The sequence below is a fragment of the Euprymna scolopes genome, chromosome 13, assembly GCF_053919585.1.
Source record: "Euprymna scolopes isolate OS-2025 chromosome 13, ASM5391958v1, whole genome shotgun sequence".
Taxonomy (NCBI): domain Eukaryota; kingdom Metazoa; phylum Mollusca; class Cephalopoda; order Sepiida; family Sepiolidae; genus Euprymna; species Euprymna scolopes.
The window spans coordinates 16346967-16370073 of NC_136494.1; the positions used below are offsets into that span (position 1 = coordinate 16346967).

A 23107-nucleotide genomic window follows, 5' to 3' on the forward strand; every position below is an offset into this window, starting at 1 on the left:
TTTGATCACAACTGTTGCTTTATATTATTTCTTTTCTCGACCACATGTACCAATAATATCAGACTGGTTGTGATTCTATGAACCGCGTGTACTTCAGAAAATATAAAGCAGCTAAGATAAAGTGCAGGCCATCTGCCAGAGCTCTGACTGTTGAATTTTTAATCAGCAAGGCATATTTTGTGTGAGGTCATGCATACTCAATTCTGCAAAACAAACACATATACACAATATATAATGTAGTATAATATCTTTCAAAAAGCCCAAATCAATTCTCCTTAGTTGGCGAGTTTATTACTATTGCAACAGCATATTCTTTTCATTGTTTTTACTCTCGAGTATATATCTGACACAGTTAATCAACCGAGAACCACATCACTCTACATAAAAACATAATATAGAAATGGATATATACGCGAGAATCAAAACAAGGAAAAGAAATTATGTCTGTCGCATTTTTAGTGGCTTACTGATCAGATAGATTCCTTAAAACACAGAAAAAACATTATTTGACATACACCTCCAACATTCTTCTTGTGTCAGTTATTTGAACCATGTAATTTGTTCAAATTGATTTTTCCTGTTTTTAAGGCATTTATCTGATAAATAAGCCTCTAAAAGTGCTTTTGTTGACTTGTTAGCTGCAAGCAAAACAATATTGTAACAAATGAAGCAGGCATGGTCCCCCGTGAGTGCACAGTCAACGAGGCATAAAACAATGACTAGATTCAGCATCCCCCCCACAATTTAGCCCCAAAAGTCCTTAGGGGACGTAACATCCTGATGAAAATGAACAAACGGTGCAGTATGTAAATTTGAGTTCTGCACCATGCAAAAAAAAAAAAAAAAAAAAATTACTAAGTCCATAATTTGCTCCCTCCATTTACCCTCCCAAGTCCCCAATGCCTTAACATATTTAAATTTGAGTTCAGCACCATGCAAAACTATTAGATAGCCATACACAGAAAAATTTTGGACAAATATAGTACAATAGCCCCCAAAATGGAGTGTTTTTATAGGCCCTGAAAAAAACCCTGGGGCACACCCAAAAGTTATCCCGAAGTATAAACAAACAAAATTATATAAAAAATCAGTTAATTACAACTTTTCAGAAAGTTTTATAAAAACACAAGGCATCATTTTTTTAATAAGCACAAAATTACAATTTTAGCCATTTTTACATGAAGAGGGGCAACTGCAAACTTGTGCAAAATTTAAAAAAATTCCAAGGCGTAGTTATTGAGAAAAGTGCGGACGGACGAACAGACGAACGGACAAGGAGTAATTTTCGGGTTCGCCCTTCTTTTTCAAGGGACCAATAATTTTCCTTTTAAAATGTAATAAACGACCAACTACGGAGAATTGATTTTGGATGTTTGAAAGCTATATAGTGTATCCCTACTCCTCTTGAGCGTGGAATAGAGATACACTACATTTGACCGTTCCTTGGCATCTACTTTCAAAAGTTTGGTAGATATGATGAAAACTGCAGATATCAAAGAACCTAGGTTCATCAAATTACCACATTCTCCATGTTTTCAAAGATCACGCGGGCAATCGTCCGGCGTTGGTCCTCAGAGTTGCACCGCGGAAGAGTAAACATTAACTTCAAGCACGATAATAAATAATTGAACTGTTATTGTTCTTTGTACGAGCATAGTTAAAAAAAAAAAAAAACGCCTATTATTTTTTTAACTAAAAAATTGAAAAGCTATTAAGACTTGAGTAGTACCATTAAAACGAGCAACCTTTTGCACTCTAGAAATAATTTTTCTACATAGTCAACAACATTATCAATTCACTTTTGCTTGAAATTCAATGACGAATCTCTGTTTCCGACGCACGTGCATGACAATGGTTAGTGTCTAAGAGTCTCACACAGTCAATACCTGTAACAGAGAGATGAAGCTTTTCGGACATGAATGCAAAGTTTAGTTATCATAAAAACGCAATTTACAATCTCCTCAGATACATTCGAGCGGAATAAAAAAGAAAGTAGGCATTAGTTTGGAATGGTTCTCGTATAAAAATATTTATTCTGAGTAAATGTTACTAAATTATGTTTGCGTAGAAAAATATTTTAAACATACTCTTTACTCCAAGTGTATTTTTAACTGGATATACGACATAATTATGTTGACGCACCGGTTCCCGCTGGATAACCGAGGTTAAGCAACGTTGTCCCTGGTCAGTACTAAATGGGTGACCATTTGGGACTTCCAGGTGCTGTATGTGCTCTCCGCTTATCTCGGCATTGTTTTCAGTCGTCCTGGTCTTCTCCTTACCACTGGACTCAAACAGTGCCTATTCAGGAAAGGTGTGGCTGATGATTGGGTAACCCTTGCCTTACAATTACAAGCGCAGCTGCCCTTGCAGGGGGTATCCTTTGTCTTTCGAGACTGAACGGAGACATCGATTTTTAACTGGTTATACAGTTCTGAGCGAATTTAGTTTAATGATATGAACCCTAAATGCAGGGTCCATCTCTTAACGACGCGGATTCCGTGGATGAGCAGAATGGAAGTCCTTGAAACTTTTGGCACTTCGCCTGATATCAAGAATCTAACGGACATAACTTCCGTTGGAAGTGGGCGGAGTTAAGTAAGGATTATTAAATTACTAGTAAGCCACCCGGCATTGCCCAGCCGTAAAATACACTTAAATATGACATTTTGACTAATGCAAATTTCGTATTTATTATTATATAACATGGGACCTAATTTATATGCATGATTTAAATAGTTAAAATAAAAATGACTCAAACATTCACGACCAAAACAATTCAGCTTACGATTTATTTTTTCCTTTGACGTTAATGCCCGAGTTATGAAGACTTGATTGCTGTAAGGCTAAAAAGTAAACCATGAACCAATAGCTATTACGGTACGCATGCATATTCGACCTTCACCTGGCAAATTTCATCTTTATTTTTCACACTTTTGCACCCATTTTCCCCGGCTAAAACCTAAATATAAACTTTCGCATGGGTTCTAATAACCTATATATGAAGCTTTATGTCTGTATACTAAAAACGGATGGAAGAGTTTGGTAGGCAATTTTTTTTAAACAAATATATATATGCATGCATAAATATATATAGAAAGAGGTTTTTGTTTATTATAACCTTTTTACGCAAATATTACGCAAGTATAAATCACGTAGAATATTTGCATGAATATAATTACACGTAATAGTTAACTAAAGATGATCATCCCATAAGAAAACAGAAAAAAAAACTAATGGGAATTAATTAAAATGAATGTTTAAAATAATATGCAAATTAGCTAGATCTTTTGCAGATGAATGCCATTCCACGACCCATATAACACATTTGCATTTTGTTTTAAAATCAATAGAAAGAGGGTTGCCTTTTTTCTGTTGTTCTCAGCCTTCGGACTGGGATCAAATGTAGTATCTGTTCTGGCAGATACTGCTAGCAAAGACCATATGTGGGGGTAACTCCACATATCAGACCTTGGTCAATGTAGGAGCAACCCTTCATACCAACAGTCACTATCCAGCTCCCATTTCCCACCCATCAGGAGCTGGTCCCCTTTTTCCCTTCCCACTCCCTCCACATTAAAAAACGGCCTTGTGCCTAATTTGCTCAGTGGGGAAGCAAATAAATACATACTGCAAGCAAAGACCATATGTCGGGGAAACCCCACATATAAGACCTTGGTCAATGTAGGGGCAACCCTTCATACCAATTGTCACTATCCAGCTCCCCTACTCCCGGGGAGTTGGTCCCCATTTCCCCTTCACTCCTCACATTAAAAATCGGCCTTGTGCCTAATTTGCTCGGTGGGGGAGCAAATAAATACCCTGTTGTTCTTGGCCTTTTGGCCAAGATCAAAGTGTAGTATCTGTTCCGGTAGATACTGCAAGCAAAGACCATATGTGGGGGCAATCCCACATATGAATTTTTGGTCAATGTAGGGGGAACCCTTCATACCAATTGTCACTATCCAGATCCCCTACTCCCCGGGGAGTTGGTCCCCATTTCTCCTCACCCTCCATATTAAAAAACGGCCTTGTGCCTAATTTGATCAGTGGGGGAGCAAATAAATACCCTGTTGTTCTTGGCCTTCGGGCCGGGATCAAAGTGTAGTATCTGTTCTGCAGATGCTGCACATAATTAGCCCTTGGTCAATGTAGGGGAAACCCTTCATACTGAGATAATTACTATTTTTTTGGATACTGCCAGAGATCCCCCTTTTTACCCTTGTTTTAGGGGAGCTGGTTTAACCCCACATTAAAAACGACCTTGTGTCTAATTTGCTTTCGTGGGAAAGCAAATAAATACATAAATAAAAAAATGGGGTTTTTAATATGAATATCAATAAACACACACAAAAATTATTAGATTTTTGGTATTTTTTTTTAAATCTGCGGGGGATTCTCCTACCTGATTTAAGAATGATCAATCTTTTTTTTTTTTTTTTTTTTTAAATCTTTGACGTTTACCTCATCTTCGGCGGATATTATTTTCTATTTTACACTTATTACCGATCTTTTACCATAACAGGAGGACGTTCTCCACTTCTGCTCCGACCCACATCAATAACGTACATTTCCAAAATTGTATTTATTTCAATCGTTCCGAAGCTTTAAGTTATGTCTCTCGACAATCGTCGCCGTCCCTTCACCTAAAATAACACGCGCCAGATACGAAGGTTCGATTACCCTTTTTTCCTATCAGTTTTCTATTCACACAACGAGAAAACAATTCTTTACCTTCTACAAAAGTTTTAATTAAATTGTAAGTAGTTTTTTTTCCCCCAGAAAACCCGGTTCTGCGTGAACACTTTTCGCTCCGATAATATTATCCCAGCAGAACGATGTTGACAACTTCAAACACCTTGATCGATTGATATATGCGTCTTGGGACCGTGAATTCCGATGTAAGTACCGTTGATAACGAAGGACAATGCACCGCAGGTTAACTTAATACGCCAGATTGAAGCAAGTTTCTAGGCAGATGACAAGCTCTTTGTGTTGATTTTTTTTGTGTATTGATATATATATATATATATATATATATATATATATATATATATATATATATATATATATATATATATAAGAAGTTTTTTTTTCTACTTATTTAAAACGAAAATACAACATCGTTATATATGGATCCTAGGATTGCATTCACTTGCAAAAGATCTAGCTAATTTGCATATTCTTTTAAACATTCATTTTAATTAATTCCCTAATAGTTTTTTTTTCGACTTTCTTATGGAATAGTCGTCTTTAGTTAACTACTAGCCTGGGTGCCCGGCGTTGCCCGGGTGTTTGGAGGTGTGTGTTGAGAAAAAAAAAGTGGTAATAGGCCGGCGCGAACCCGTTAATATGGAGAGAGATGTTAATTAAAAAAAATGGTAGTAGCGTGGGGAGAGAATCAAAAGAACAGTATGCAGGCAGGGTGAAGAGAGGGGTTAAAAAAAGTGGTAGTAGGCAGGCAGGCTCGAACCCGTGCCGCGAAGGAGGAAAAGAATGCGAATCCTCCCCCACAAAAAATCTGACGTCTTTGCTGTTGCGCCCATCACCAAACCGGAAATGACGTGTTTAAATTAAGGCTAGTCAATCAATGACTTTCGAAAATATTGGCGAAAAAAAGCGCCCCCTGCCTGTAGAAAAGTGCCCAGTTGAGGGTGAAGGAATTAATGTTTGGAGCCAATATGTCGATATTTGTCGTCCAAAGAGTCGAGCTCCCAAACGATACTGATCACGTGAAAATCCGTTGCCTCTGTCGAAAGGTTTAGGCAGACATACATATATACATGCAAACAGGCAGGTGACATTTATATTATAGAATAGAGAGGGGTACCTGGCGTTGCCCGGGTGTGTGGGGGGGGGGTTAGAAAAAAAAAGTAAGTATGAGGATCGAACCCGAACCCTTGAGGCATAGTTGTAAATTAAAGTGTGAAAAAAAAAGTGCGATGTTAACCATTGCCCCACCGCGAGATGCTAACGGAAAAACGTTTGAATTCATTTAATTACTTGGATTTAGCAGGTGCCCGTTTTAATGAGTTTGACTGCGGGATAGTATTCATTTACTGCCGAACGCTTTTTTTCCACCCCCAAGATGTTATAGGAAAAATACTAACCCACATGCGGCGAGCGGCAAATATTGAATATTTATATTCGCGAAATCGAGCAAATTAAATAGACAGGCGAACTTCGCTGTTAACTGTGAGATATTACGATTTATATGTGATATTAAAAGTTTTAAAAAGTTGTGAACCGACCGACCGACCGATTCTCTGAAAGAAGTCTTTTGTAGACACACAGAAAAAGCGAACACACATACATACATTTTCGCTTTTATATTTATAAATTACGTGAAATTATATTTATGCAGATATTCTACATGATTTATACTTGGGTAATATTTGCGCCAAAAAGTTATATATTTATGTATGTGTTTATGCATTTGTTTAAATAATTTGCCTACCAAACTCCTATCAGTTTTTGGTCTACAGACATGAAACTTCATATATAGGGTATTCGAACCCATGCAAAAGTTTATATTGGGGTTTTAGCCGGGAGCAATCGGTGCAAAAGAGGGAAAATTAAAAGAAAAATGGAATTTGTCAGGTGAAGGTACAACGACGGCATTACGAATATGCACGCGTAACGTCATAGCTATTGGTTCGTGTTTTAATTTTAAGCCTTGCAGCAAACGTGTCTTCATTGCTCAGTATTAATGTCAAAGGAAAAAGTAAATCGTAAGCTAAACGTTTTGGTTTCGATTCTCGGTGGTGGCGCACGAGTATTTTTTTTTTCTTTTTTTTTTAAGTTTAAGTCATTATTGTATATTGGATCCAATATCATATTAATACGAACTCTGCATTAATCAAAGTATCATATTTAAGCGTATTTTACGAACGGGCAATGCCAAGTAGCCTGCTAATAAGTAATGAAACCATTTTAATTGCAATGGTAAAATGAATCATCGAACTTGTTAATAGAATCGTAAAAATACAAGAGGCTTGCACGAAGAACAACCATCGAGTTACGTCATGGCTTAAAGTACGAGTACTCATTCGTATATCAGTAAGAATCTCTTCTGGGTATGACGTGGATCTATATCTAGTCATCATTAGAGCTATGACAATAGTATATTCTTTTCATTGTTTTGACTCTAGAGTATTGAAACAAAAATGTAGTAGGCAAAAAAAAAAAATGTTCTGTCAGCAACAGTACAACTTCAAAATAGTCAATATCGCCCACCTCCAGAAGAGAGGGAATTCCTGTCCGTGATAACCGTGGTAAAAGAAGACACACTCCAATCGCCAGAAACACCCACACACACAATTTGCAGGACACTGCCGACTCGTCTCTAGCCTCCTGCTTTTATAGTGGCCGGGAATTATCCATTTGCATAATCACATGAGAAAGAAACGTGATTTTCCGAGAGTTGCATGGGGTAAACGCTAATAAAAACCCCCGGACGCCATCTTGGAATTCTCTTTTTCCCCCCAACCGGTGATACAACAGACGTACCCGAGGTAAGCTCTTTTTCCCCTAATTTTAGTTATTGCTACTTCTGCTACAAGTATATATCCGAAACAGACACAATTAATCGAGAAGCACATCACTCTACATAAAAACATAAGATATCAATGGATATATACATGAGAATTAAAATAAGGAAAAGAATATGCTGTTGTCATAACCCTAGTCATCACCATCGTATTCCATTTAACATCCGTTTTGCGCGATTTAATGCGTTGAAGGAGAACATTTCATAAATTGAAGCAAAATTTTATATAAATTATATACATGTACATATATATGCGATGCGATGCCTCCATACTGTCTATAAATAAAGTTTTTTTTTTATCATCATGATCATCGCACGACATTTACTTGCAGAGAAAGGGTGGTTGGTTTATATAAGTGAGTTCGCGAGTGAACGGTTGAAAAAAATGCTGATAAAAAGGCGTGCAAAAGAAATGAATGATTCTATCTGTATTACATTAAACAATAACACAGAAAGGTCTTTGCAAAACTAATTGTGTTTGGGGTTTTAAAAAAATCCAACTATAATAAAACTTCTTTAACGTCCAAGAAAAGATTACATTCAGAATGCTAAGAGTAAGGTCACCGCATTCAAATTCAGAATTCTCTTATTTGTCAACTGAACGAGAAGGAATAACGCGTTTCGTTAGAGTTCTTGAGCAATTAAATATGGATTGCCTTAAAATAAGAGGGGGAACAAAATAGATCTTTATGAGATGAGGTAAATGCTTTGCTTTATATTAGCCACATGTAAATAAATTAAATAAATACAAAAACATTCTTCTAAAATATCAAAGATAAACCGTACTGTTAATTTTTTGTCATACCAAGTTATGTATGTATATATACAGGGTGGAACGATAAAATTGTCGTCCTAGAAAAAACGACATGATTCCATTTCCGTTTGATGGAAACCAGTCTTCTTTTTTGTTGCAGACCATCTACTAGTTGGCTAGTTGTGTGCAAATTCTAAGAGCGATAGGAGCCTTCTATCATGTCTGAAAGTGACACAATGTTCAACGAGTGAGATCGGAGATGCGCCGCTGTCCAACTCATGCTCTATCAATCCAAGTTATGATACTACGACCATTTTCAGAACTCTTAAAACGCAAATCTGGACGGTTCAGCGCCTGAAGGCACAGCTCAACGAGGTTTCGGGTCACGGTCATGGTGTGGTTTCAAGTGAGGGCCACATAATGCCACCTCACATCTTTGGTCGGTTTGAAAGTCTACACCAAAATGTACCTGGATATTCTGAAGAGTGCAATGACCCCCTGGTGTAATTAGATGGCTGTTGCCAGACTCTGGGTGTGACGACAGGAATCGGCGCTGAGAAAAAAAGTCCAAACAGACCCAGGCTTACCTTCAGAAAGGGTGCTATGACTTTGTACTCTTTTCTCACTGCCTCCCAACCGCGATTTGAACTTAGTGAACTACTTCGTTTGGTCATACGTCGAGAATATCACCAACATGACCTCCTACAACATCCAAACCAGCTGGATTGCCAGCATCCGCCGATCTCTCGCCGGCGTCTATGGACAAGGCATGCTTCGAGTTCTGGACCAGCATTGCGGTTGAAGGTGGATATATTGAATTAATATCAGGTCTACTTTATTATCAAGATACTTGAATTGATTTTTTCAATAAGTTTTAAAATTTTTACAGATATTAGCACGTGCTTCGTCTCACTTCAGTAAATTACTGTTTTTTATTGTTGAATGTACTTTTGTGGTCATAGTATCGGGTTTTGAAATCTAAGGAAGTCATACCTACGTAATATTTCTTGTTATTCGGGTTTTCTTTTGCTACAATATTTGCGAAAGACAACCCGAATAGCAAGGAATATTACGTAGGTATGACTTCCTTAGATTTCAAAACCCGATACTATGACCACAAAAGTACATTCAACAATACAAAAAAACACCGTATGAAAACAACACTAGCGAATAAATACTGGGAAATCAAAGAAAGCGGACATTCGCCGGTAGTCGAATGGAAAATAATAAGACAAGCTACCACGTGTACGGACCTAGACGACCCATGTAGATTATGCCTTCATGAAAAATTTGCTATCCTGTACTTTAAAGAACCGCAACATCTATTAAACTGTAGAAGAGAAATAGCAAACAACTGTGTTCACAAGAAAAAATTTACTCTAGGATAGCGATACAAAATAGTTTTAAAACAAACAAAAACAATAGAAAATAAACAAATAAATAAATTAAACATGAATATACATAAACGATCACACATATATGTATATATATATATATATATATATATGCATATATGTATGTACACACATATATATATATTTATATATAAACTAAAAAAACAAAAACAAAAAACACTAACCTAGTTTTAAAACAGATCAAGAAACTAAATAGAGTACACAAAAGGAACAGGTAAACCAGAGGCCAAATAGGCCTTTGTCCGATAAATGCATGCTCATTGGCTGATAGGAAGGGCGCAGTGGATACTAGAAAACTGATTGGATAACTAAAATCTCAATAGAAGATGAGCATATAAAAACGATAAACAACCACAGAATTCGCGCATAAGCCTGAAGAGCCCTAGAGTGGATGAAACGCGGAATATTCAGTGTAGCTTAATCGTCATATATATTTTATAAATCACTATATATATATATATATATATATATATATATATATATATATATATATATATATATATATATATATATATATACACAAATACCGCCGCAAACACGTGCACTGCTACCGAAATATAGGAGGTTTCTGTGAATTAGATACATCAAGAGTGGCGAGTTATGCAGCGGGATACTTGTTTATATTACATTTAAATTTTGGCATATTGGTACAATCAAGGAAAACTGTACCGCAGCAGGGGGAGGATATTGTCTATTTTAATGTGGATCTCTCGTTACATGTGTCTCTTCGTATCTATAATCCTTACACATTAAAGTGTGTGTGCGTGCGTGTGTGCATATATACGCGATAAAGTTCACCATACGTTTTGTTCCTGTTATCTTGGTCTTCTCTTTGGGATGCGATTCTTCCCGTAACTCATCGATGAGCTGTAACTAAACATCTAAACGAAAAACATAACGACGATTTTTTTTTTTGGCACGGATTACTTTATTTCGTATGCGCGTGAACCGGGGAAAGCCATTGTATCGATTCAAGCCTTTTTTTCGTTTCTTTTTACGACGCATTATTTTTTTTTTTTCGCCAATCTCGACTGTGTCTGCTTCGTCCAAAATAGGAAACCAAACTCAAGTCATGCGAGAGAAACGTTATCTTCATCTCTTCCCTTTCATGCCCTCTCGCTTTCTTTCTTTCCACGTTTTCTTTCTTTCTTTCTTTCCACATTTTCTTTCTTTCTTTCCACGTTGTCTTTCTTTCTTTCTTTCTTTCTTTTCTTTCTTTCTTTCTTTCCACGTTTTCTTTCACACGAACCGAATAACCTATTTTAGGTAACACCCTCGACTCTAACTGCAGCGTTTGACATACGTCAAGCTTAACCCTTTGACTTTTTTTTTGCATTAACCGGCATGCAGAGCAAAATTGCAATTTTTAACATGCTGATGTAAGCCGGGATAGTTTATAAATCCAAAGACAAGTGGTTTAAAAAAAAACAAAGAGTAGAAAGCCGTCTTCACTCTAATAGATCCCGCACTATCAGCCAAGCTCCAATTCCTGTCCCATCGCCTCTGCCAGCTTTACAAGAACATTATTGTCATATGCTCTGATGAACTCATCACCTTTGTGCCCGCTTGAGATTACATACCAACTAATCTGACACGCAGCAAAATCCCACTATCATTGTTGAGATCCCTAGATGTCGGAAAGCTTTCTAACCTAAAAGCTACCCCCACCAATGGACTGCAAGATTTTGGAATTTCCTTACTGTTTCTTGCTTCCTCACCTCTACTTATATACAGAAGTTTAAATATAACGCGATTAGACATCTTTCGGCTCAAATACTTACACAGTCCCCTGTGAAAATGATCCCAAATACCAGCGTCCACGTCCACGGAGCAATACGCCTTGTTTGGCATTACGAAGAGTAAAAGAGATTTTATTTAAAGGATAGCATCTGGAAAATTCTGCAATAAAGGGATGTGAGTTTGCTGCTTGTTTAAAGAACAGTAGAAATCGTGTTTCTCGTGGTATATTTGGACGGAAACATAGAAAAATTAACTTGAATTCAAAGAGAAGAACATTTCTCTCTGGATAAAAAATATTTTTAAACGAAGGATAAAAAAAAAACATTTGTATTTGTGTTTTGCAAACATTTTATTGAGACGCTCGATCGCAATTCTCATCAATTCGTGGACATAAAATTTAATTGAAGTTGTTTTAATGGCTACACACATCAATCTATTAAATTTTGATTTTTTTTTTAAATCACATCAAATGTCAGACTTCTTTGGTTTTTAATGTTTTTTAAAGATTCATTTTATTGTTATTTTTTAACGTTTTTTCCTTTAATGAATCTATTCTTAGACAACCTGATCGTAAAATTATTTCTGATAAAAACATTGAGCAAAATAGTGTAATATGGACCGATAAAACGTTGACTTTATTATTACAATTAATAATACTATTGCTTTTATTGTTGTTGATGTTGTTGTTGTTGCTATTATTAGTACTCCCTGGTTTGTGCTTAGTTTGGTTCCTTTGTTTTACGGCATATCAACATTTTTGTGGTTATGTCCTGTCGAAACCAGTCATTAAAAAAATATGCTATAAATTCTTTATATTTTCGAATATTTATTTATAGGTTTTAGTTTGCTTGTTTTGTAGATAATTTATTTATTTATTTTTTTGCTTGGCTGAACATGATTGCGTTTTTGCAAAGGGTAAGAGATGAAACTAACAACTTTTGTGCATTTAAGGTCAGGATTTTGGTTGGTTGGTTGGTTGGTTGTTTTTGTTTTACGGCATATCAACCCTTTTCGGGTTATTTAATGCCAAATCCAAAGATTTTGAAGAAAATTTTTTTTAATAGAATATATTTGTTGTTTTCACGTCGGTTTCTATTCAACCCATAGTTGGGACCCTAACAGGTACTACCACTCCGGGTCAGAGTGGACCTGGGAGCAATGGTAATTAAAGGGTGGCTCCACACTCCCCAAAGCCCACAACCTGGGGCCTCACCACTGGATATAGTTTAAGGTCATATCCAGGACCCCCATTGAGGGACTTTTACCCTCTGCAGGGGGGCAGTCGGCGTATTCTAATGTCCCACCGACAGGGCCGTTAAGGTCAGGACGTCAATATCTTCAGACAACCTGGCTCGATTTTGCCTGCTTTGCTGTGTACCAACTTTGCAGCACATGGCCGAGACATGGCGTTCCGTGTCCAATCTTGAGCAAAGACACCAAGATGATTTAACAAGTTTACTGAAATAATACCACACTGCCTGGAGAACGTAATACGAAGTGTTCCGATATGATATAAGAACTCGGCGATGCTCGGAGCAAATGTATAACATATTTCTATTATTTTCTCGCTCTCCTCCTCCCTGTTTAATCCTCCTCTCCCCTCTTTTTCTTACGCCCAGCCATTTTCTCTCTCATTAGACATACACAAACAACCCTCCTTCGTGTAATAGATTCCTCTAGGTATTAGTGGGCATTTTTTTCAGATCATTCTATAATATAAATTTTACCTGTCTGTTTAAATGTATGTATGTTTGTATCTCTGCCAAAAGCTTTCGGAAGAGGCGACAGATTTTCACGAGATTTGTATCGTTTTTTAAGCGTGACCGTTCCGGCGACAAATATCGAAAAATTGGCTAAAAACATTAATTCTTCCACCCTCAAGTGGACCCTTTTCTACAAGGAGGGGTCGCTTTTTTTCGCAGATATTTTTGCAAGTCATCCTCTCTTTTCGATTGACTAGCCTTAATTTTTACGTTCCCCACTTCCGGTTTTGCGATAGACGTAACAGCAAAGACATCACGTTTTTTCACGTTTTTTTTTCTTCCATCGAGGTACGGGTTTGAGCCTGCCTGCCTACTACTGCCACTTGTTTTTTGCTCAACACACACCGGGCAATACCGGGCACCCAGACTTGTGTATTATATAAACGGCAAAATGTGTGTGTGTTTGTATGTTTGCCAAAAACTTTCGACACACGCGACGGATAAAGTTCGATCCGTTGGACGACAAATATCGAGAAATTGGTCCAAAACATTAATTCTTTTGCAAAGGAGAGTCGCTTTTTTCGTCGACATTTTCGCAAGTTAACTGAAATCTTACGAAGTTTTCTACTATTGCAGTAATTATAAGAGAAACGGGACCCATGACGCGATCTCATCGAGTGTTTCTCCTGCAAAATAATGATACTTTTTTTTTTGAAGGGTAGAAATCGTGTGGAGAGGATTTGCTTTTTCAAAAGAATCATCAATATTAAATGCTAAGTGGTGTCTGTGTGAAGAATAGTTTGGTTTGGATGGTTACTTTGTTTTCGGCATATTAATCTTTTTGAGGTAATTTAATACGGAATCCAGTAATGTTGCAAAACGTTTTATCCCTTAAGTAATTTTTTTTAACATTTTCAAATATTTGTTTGTTGTTAATTAGAAGAAAATGATTGGTTTTGGTTTGGATTTTTTTCTCGTACAGGATGGAGTTTTGCAAAGAAGAATGGGGAGGAACAACAATTTTTTATGCAATTTACGCGAATATCCTCAGACAGCCTCATCAAATCGCACCAAGAGAATAATAGTGACTACATTATCAATTAAATATTAATACTGTGGCTTTTATGTGTTATTAAGCCTGCCCCAAAATAATAAAACCGATTCTGACAGCTTCAAGAAAAGCGTTTCGTTTTGTCATTCGTCCATCAACAACGTTACTTTATTTATCACGTGATTTTTGTTTATTATTCTACTGCAGCCTTTTTCTTTGTTCTTTCAGCAATCAACTTTCCAAATTGTCAACAGTCTGACGTTAGAACCGACTTTGCTTTCTTGACTAATGGGACGTCACTTATCATTAGCAATTAAACAAGCTTTAAAGCCGACTGATAGGATTTTCTTTTTAAAAAATATAAAAAGTACATTCAGATCTTTGTGAAAAAAAAAAATGTGCGATTAACAATCAAGCAAGACCGCATCTGTCTGACACGGATAAAAGTAAAATAATTCAATGGGGAATTTTGTTTTCCTTTCAATCGGCTTTACACGCATCTCTTTGACCAAAAAACCTGAAACCGATTTCACAAGAATTTGGCATAAGTAATTTCTTATATTAGTCGGCGAATGAGATTTTCAAAAGGAAATATCTGATACATTTAAAGCTAACGATCATATGTTGTCTATTGTAGAGAATTATTATTGAATGCAGAGATAAAAAGTATTCCTTCAAGGGAGATAATTGTTTTAAAAACAAACAAAGATATTCAATAGATCGTCACCTACATTATTAGAACGGATAAATAGTTGTTTGATTTTACGGCATATGCACCCATTTCATTAATTTTATAAACAAATCATGAGTAATGTTTTTATATTTTCAAATATTTATTCATTGTGTTCAGTTTGGCTGTTTTACGGCATATCAACCCTTTTTATATTCCGATATAGTTGGATGTGAGTTCGTTTTTAAATATTTCCTCGCCAATCTGATATAGATTGGGTGCTAGTCTGTTCTTGAATCCTTCACCAAATCTGATATATACCTGGAGGGATATAATCAGTATGAATTAATCAGATGAAATGATACTCAACATGCAGAGTAAGTTATAACACCAATCTATGGATTGGATGCGAGTTCGTTTCCGAATCCTTCGTCGCCAAATCTGATATATCCCTAGGGGAATATAATCATGATATTAGGTTGATGCAAAATTAATGTCGTTTGTTGGCATGAAGTTGAACGTCAAAAAAACGATATTATTTTTGCACGAACCTAATACATTAATCAGATGAAATGATACTAAATTTGTTATAACTTAGAGAGTAAGAAATTGTCAATAGAATGCATCTCGAACGACAGAGTATCAAAATTTGCTTACTCTCTCCCGAAATCACCTCACACTAGAAAAAAAATAACGTTTTAAATTATTTATATTTTTAAATGTTTATTTACTGGGTTGATTATTTTGTTTTACGGCATATCAACCTTTTTCGAGTTATTTTAGAAATTAAAAAAAACTCATACTTCAAGTTCTTCGAACGTTTATGATGTTTGTTTTGCTATTTTTTATATATAAAAAAAGACGTTTTCGCTTTTGACTTTGCAGAACATGATTGAGTTTTACAGGGAGATTAAAAAAGAATACACTTTATTCAATGTTTATTGTTACATTTTTGAAATACCAGTGACCTTTGCCATTTTACCATTTAGATTAGTAGTGCTTGTGGCCAATATTAATAAAACTATGATGAGTAAAGAAAATCTAGAGAAACATTCCCTATTTTTTAAAAAGTTAACTCCCCTAGCTTTGAGCCCCTGCGGGGGCATAGGCCATCTACAACTTTGTAGATGGTTTTGTAGCCAGGAATTTTTTGGGGGGCGTGAGGTCAGGAATTTTTTTTTGGGCGTGAGAGTGCTGACCTCACGCCCAACCTTCCCAAAAGGTACATACAGCGCCTAGCTTTCCCAAATGGTCACCCATCTGATACTGGCCAGGCTCAACGTTGCTTAACTTCGAGGATTTGGCTAGAACCGGTGTGCCAACGTGATTGTGCCGTACATCAAGCTATTTTAGTATTGTATTAAAATATTTTAAATTTATGTACGAGCAAGAGTTGCGCAGTGTGAATCGAAGAAACAACGTTTTTTTGCATTGGAAACTCGTATATTTATGACACTCGTATATTTATATATGGGCAAACTTGGGTCCTTGTACCGGAAAAATATTCAGTAAATAAAACGTTGTCTAGTAAATCATTATTTTTTTTTTTTTTGCATTTCCATGCACCAAACGTGGATTTAAATATCACTAAAACATCTGGGACATACGCTTTATTTCGGTACCTAACTTGCCTGGGTGGGTTGTCTGTAGGCTGAGATAAACCGCGTCACACACACAGACAGTAGGCAAATTTATAATAAGATTTCAACACTTAAACCATGTTTTAGTAAAATAAAACAGCATATACAGACAACCTGATCTTGTAGCATCGTAACGAATAAAAGGATGAATATAATTAATTCTTAGAATAAAACCATCATTCACCACTCTTTTCCCTTTTGTGAAGATTAAAATGAAGATGTGATATTACTAAACTTTAAGAAACCTTATTTTATTTTTCACCAAAAGTCGTTACATGGCCTGATTATAGACAGATGTTTAAAATTCAGAACTAAGCTTAGCCATAAAAAGAAATTAGAAATCGGGGGATCTTGATTAAATGACTATGGATCAAATTTAATGCAAATCTGAAATATTTGGCTTTCCAAATGGGAGATTATATCCATATAAAATTAACATGCGGCCGCAGCCGAGATTGAACTCACTACACGAGTTTGCAGTGTAATTCAAATTTTGCCCGTAGCTGGATTCTTGATGCTTCACTAGGGCTGGTAAGCGTAATTTTGATCGTGACGCCATCACTAGATGTTTGCCTATCACGACTTAAGAGAGGCCCATCTACTCTCGAGAGAAGGATAGACCGTACCAGTTTCCCTGGTATTTTTTTTTTTACCTCGCGGTACACACAGTGCGTCGTCTTCTCAAATGGCCACCTATCTATTACTGGCCAGGTTCAACGTAGCTTAACTTCCGTGATCTGGCGAGAACCGGTGTGTCTTAGAAACCTTTAACATACCCATAGAAAGTGAAATTTTATTAATTAATGCCTATTAATATCTATTCTTTAAAATTCCACAAAAATTGAACGCTTCTAAATTTTCTCACGCGTCTACCGCTCCCTCGTTCTCTTTGCATAAAACTAAATATACCCTACATTATAAACACTTGCGTGTAGCAACTGTTTTCCAAAATTCATAATTGCTTTATTAATTCAGGCGTAAATCCTTTGCACGAAATATATAACATATGCATGTAACAATGAAATAGCAATGTCCCTAAATCACTTTGAGGAGTGTAAGTATTCATTGGATATATAACCTCTACAAACTAACCCTGTAACATTAACTAACCACGCGGAGTCACAGAAATACCTGGATTAGGACCCAGGCGTGTAGCAAACCCTCTCGGGGCTGATGGACCAATAGATCTTCCCAGATCACCCGTCTAGGAAAAGGAAAACTCTGAAACTAAACCTAAGGGGTGGGGGGACTCTCCAGTCTTGGATGACAACCTTCCTAGAGCGGGTGGCTCAAGCAAATTACCGGTCTGCAAACCTAAACTGTTTAAGGTGTAGATAGGCTCTGTCTATCGTCCGGCTTCCGTATTCCATCTTTGCCTATTAGTCAGGCACAGAGACGCTATCACAGCGATTCGACAAAACAGTGGTAGATCTTGTTTTTTGTCTAGGGCAATGAACGCCGTTTTCCCCACTCCCGATACATCCCACCCCTCAAAACTGGGCACTTGGGAGTGCTTGAGTACTACACGTGCCTGTGCAATTAGATTTAGTTGACCTTCTTCTGATGGGTTGAGGGTACTGGATTGACAGTTCCTGGCTGCTGTTTCCGACTGGTAGTACAGGTGCCCTAACTCTTTGGTAGCGCTTAGAGCGGCTGCTCCATCAACAGTTGTATAATATCGGGATGTTTGTAGTGCCATGTCGCGCATGAAAAGGGACCCTGCACTCATCCCCGATGGGCTTTCCTGAGGCCACAGTCCTAGTTGAAGAAAGGTCAGCTGATGGTCTACTTGTGTTGCATGTTTGATACTCTGCATAACCTCTAGTTCATCTCCCCTTACCTAAATGAAACTCTTTAAAAACATTATGACAGTACAATAAAAAATAAGCTTAAACCAGGCCTAGGGACAAACAAATCCAACTTGCCTCCCACTCTGCCGTAAGGACTCTGACAGACATATGCACGGACTTGGAGTCTACGTTCATAACAACCTACCCCTTGACTAGAGAAACAAACCTAGAATCGGACGATCAAGCCTTTATGTGCTTTAGACTAAACATACAGCATAACATTGGCTACTTTTATTTTCTCTAACGCTCTCCCTCAACCCAGGACTGTACCATAATAAACAAAGTCTCTGACAGCATAGACACAGCACTCTCCCTCGACACTAGCGCACAAGTACATGTATTTGGTGACTTTAATGTCCAGCACAAAAACTGGTTTCGATTCTCTACGCACACAGATGCAGCGGGCAGCACAACACATAGTTTCGCTATATCTCACTCCCTATCACAAATAGTTACGTTTCCAACATGTTTTCCTGACCAGCAAGAACAACACGCATGATTTCTAGATCTGTTTCTGACCACAGTTCCCGATGATTGTTTGAAATCGCCCTAAACTCTAGACCCAAAACTGAAGAGCCAGCGTCAAAAACAACGATATTATAAAAAGGCTGACTGGGAAGCCATTAGAGATCTTATCAGAGATACCCATGGGAAAATATTTTTTCTGTTCCTACTTAAGAGTGCGCAAATGAGACCACTGAATGGTTCAAAACAGCAATTGAAGCACATGTTCCCATGCGGAAATTTTATAACAAGCCCCACTCTCTCCAATGGTTTACTTCGACTTGCGCAACTGCCATTGCTCAAAGGCAGCATGCATACCGCAGATTTAACCGACAAAATACAGACAGAAGAATATAGAAGATAGAAGTAACGTTAAGAAGAAATAGCGACAGCTAAGAGAGAATTTACCAAAACCACTAAAAAACGCATCGAAGCACAAAAATTAGGAATTCGTGACTTCTGGAAAATCTACAACAGTGTAGTAAATAATGGGCAATCAACAATTCCCCCCCCCCACTAACCAACAATCACGAGGTTGTTTGCTCAGCAACCGGCAAGGCTAATATGCTTACCAGTCGCTTTGCCTAAAACTACACACTGGATCCTTCCAATCACACCCTGCCTAACTTTCCTTTGCGGACAGACGCCACGCTAGACGATCTAAAAATCACCCCTGCTCAGGTGCATTCTATCATAAAAAACCTTGACACTTCAAAAGCATGTGGACCTGATCTCATCCCGGCTGTGCTATTAAAAAATTGCTCAGCCGAAGTAGCTCCAGTTCTCCCCAAACTCTACAACAAATGCCTTAATGAATCTTGCTTTCCGGGCTGTTGGAAAACTGTTTGTGTGGTACCAGTATTCAAGAATTCTGGCGGAAGAACTGACCCATCAAATTCTCACCCCATTAGCCTCCTCCCACTTTTCGCCAAAATATTAGAAACCATAATTAACCATGCTCTAGTCCGTCACCTTACAGATGCTAAACTTCTTACTGGCAAACAATATGGATTCAGACAAGCCCGTTCCACAGCAGACATCCTCACTGTAATCTCTGAACGTATATACCATTCACTGGACAAAGCGGGGAGGGTAGAGCGGTCGCTCTAGATATATCTAAGGCTTTTGACAGGTTATGGCATGGGAGTCTCATCAGGAAAATTAAATGATGCGGTATCACTGGTAGAATACTTGACATAATTAAATCCTTCTTAGATAAGAGAAAAATCCAGTTTGTCCTCGACGGTCGTACATCTAAACAATATGATATAAATGCAGGAGTGCCTCAGGGGTATATCCTTGGACCTCTGTTGTTCCTAATATTCATTAATGACCTCCCCGACAAAATTGCCTCTGAGAGGGGTATATATGTTGATGACACCACACTATATAACAGGCATGACAGGAAAGCAAATAAACACATATCTAAAGAAATGGCAAAAATCTAGAGGATGACCTCCAATTTGTAGTGGAATGTGGACAAAGATGGATGGTCACGTTCAATACTGCCAAGACTAAACCGGTTTCCTTCAATAATTACAAGAAACGTTCTCTGCCACCAATAGCAATGGCCAGTGACTCTTTATCTGAGAGTACATCTTTCAAACTGTTTGGCCTAACGTTCACAGGAAACATGAGTTAGAACAATTACATTAAAAGCATTGCCAGGGTCGCTGCGAAGAAGGTAGGCTCTCTCTACCGTGCTAGAAAACTACTAACACCCGAAAGTATCCTGTACCTCTATAAGGCCACCATTCGCTCATGTATGGAGTATTGCTGTCACATTTGGGTTGGTGCATCTGCTACTAGTCTCCCGCTCCTGGACAAGGTTCAAAAGAGAGTCGCCAAACTGATAGGCCCTGAACTGGCATCTAAGCTTCAGCCTCTGTCCCATCGACGAACCGTTGCGTCCCTCTGCCTGTTCTACAAGTATTTTAATGGTGAATGTTCTGACGAACTGCAGACACTTGTGCCCCCACGACGTAGACTCCCTCGACAAACTCGACAGGCAGCTAAATCCCACCTCTACACATTAGAGATCCCTAGATGTAAAAGATCTTTCTACTCCAGTAGTTTCTTCCCCAGAACTGGTAGACTCTGTAATTCCATTTCAGGTCCCTGCTTCCAACTGTACTGACATGCAGAAGTTCAAGTGTAACGTGAACCGACATCTTGCTGCCCAAATACCAACATAGTGCCCCAATAGTTGTTGCCCTTGATAGTAGCCCGTACACCAAAGTGGCAATGTGCCTTGTTTGGGGTGAAAATGTAATTAAAAAATACATATGCTTTACTGTATAGAAATAGAAATTATAGTAATTGATTATTTTTCATGCAAAGGCTTCGCACAAGTCATGACGCCATTTAATGTAATCGGCTTACAAAAAAACAATGAAGCAAAAAAACAAAAACATACAAACAAAAAACAAACTTAAGATAATAGATGGATAGAACACAGCATATGTTAAACATTTAATAATTGTTATGTAGTGATCCTGATATCCATTAGATTGTGGGAAAACAGAAAAATTAACAAATCAATATAAAAATGGCGGTGAATAAGGCTTGTGTTCTGAACACTCTTCTGTATGAAAGCGAGTCTTGGGCGCTGTATACACATCAGGAAAAACGCCTTTACATTTTTGCATGCGTATTCTGAGGAGAACCATGGTTATCAAATGGTAAGACTTCATCACCGACATTGATGGCTCTTGAGCGTGTGGATGTGCACAGTATGGACACTTGTTTCAGCGTCGATTGCGCTGACTTGGGCATGCCCGTTGGATGCAAAACGGCAAGATCTACAAAAGACTTCCCCTACTGATAATCGGCAAGAAAAAAAGCGGTCGCCCTCGGCTTTAAATTATAGACGCGTGTAACGGAAATATGATGAGGTCGTCTGTGACCTTGGAAGCTGGGAGGCCCTTGCCGATCGGCGCGATCTGTGGAAGCACTAGGTCCTCAGCAGAGGCGAGATGTGACAGGAAAGCAAGCCGGTCGCAATATAACGACTCTGTTTCCTGTTACCAGCCTTCCTCTTCAGGGCACAGAACCACGATCAGACATGATCAATGGATGCCAATGATAACGATCGTGATTTACTGTATTGGGCGGATACATAGATTATTCTAGCTTTGGAGAAGTGTTTCTGTACCATACTCTTTAATACTTTTACTAACGCGGGTGCCCGGCGTTGCCCGGGTGTGAGGTGTATGCTGAGCAAAAAAACAAAACAAAAAAAAAGCAAACAAAAAAAACGGTCAATTTTTTTAAAAACTTTGACCCCTATTATTACCCATTAACATTTATTGTTTTGGGCTCAAATCAAGTTATTAAGTTAGATCCATGTCCACGGAACCTATATCTAAAATTTCAAGTGTTTAGATCCGAAATTGTCATAGGAGTTTGGTAGAGTCCTCAAAGGTCAAATCGTTGAACTTTAACCCCTTAACAGCCAAATTTCTGGCCGAAAACCGATCACCTAGACTTTTCTAAATCTCAATACCCTGTATATCAAATTTCGAATCTGTAGACTAAAAATTGACAGAGTTATTGCGTAGGGAAATATACACAGACAGACACACAGACACGTTCACTTTTATATATAGATTTGTTTAACAAAAATATATACGTATATATAAATATATATGGAAACAAATTTGTGTTTACTACAAACTTTTTTCGCAAATATTATGCACGTGTAAATCATGTGGAATATCTGCATGAATATAATTACAGTTAATAGTTAACTAAAGATGATTATCCCATTAAAAACCCGAAGCAACTAACAGGGAATTAATTAAAATGAATGTTTAAAAGAATATGCAAATTACCTAGATAGTTTGCTAGTGAATGCAATTCCACAACCAAGATATAACAAAATTGCATTTTCTTTTTAAATAAAAAGAGGGTGTTTTAATATGAATATCGATACACACAAAAGAAAACCGAATTTACAGGAGTAGAGATAGATATCTACTCCTGTAAATAAACCAACGTGCTATTTTATTTCGGATTTTCATGATCACAGCACATATTCAGATTATATTGAAATATTATACATACGCACAATAGCACAATTACACAATCAACTATACCTCTGAAGTAATGAGCGCTAGGCTTAAGGAAAAATCTAACGCATATTCCTGTTATATAAAACAATTTGGACTTTTATTATATACAGAAATTAGTTACAACTTTTCAGAAAGTTTTATAAGAATTCAAGGCATCA

The 23107-nt window shown here is 37.5% G+C and overlaps 1 protein-coding gene and 1 non-coding gene across 4 annotated transcripts in view; one reads left to right on the forward strand and one right to left on the reverse strand.

Moving 5' to 3' along the window:
• Positions 1–23107, reverse strand: part of LOC145291945 (uncharacterized) — a 1383621-nt gene that overhangs the window by 256653 nt on the left and 1103861 nt on the right. The window lies entirely within an intron of this gene.
• LOC145292569 (U2 spliceosomal RNA) lies at positions 3824–4015 on the forward strand. The gene has a single exon (XR_013869595.1). It is a non-coding gene; the product is annotated as a U2 spliceosomal RNA (small nuclear RNA).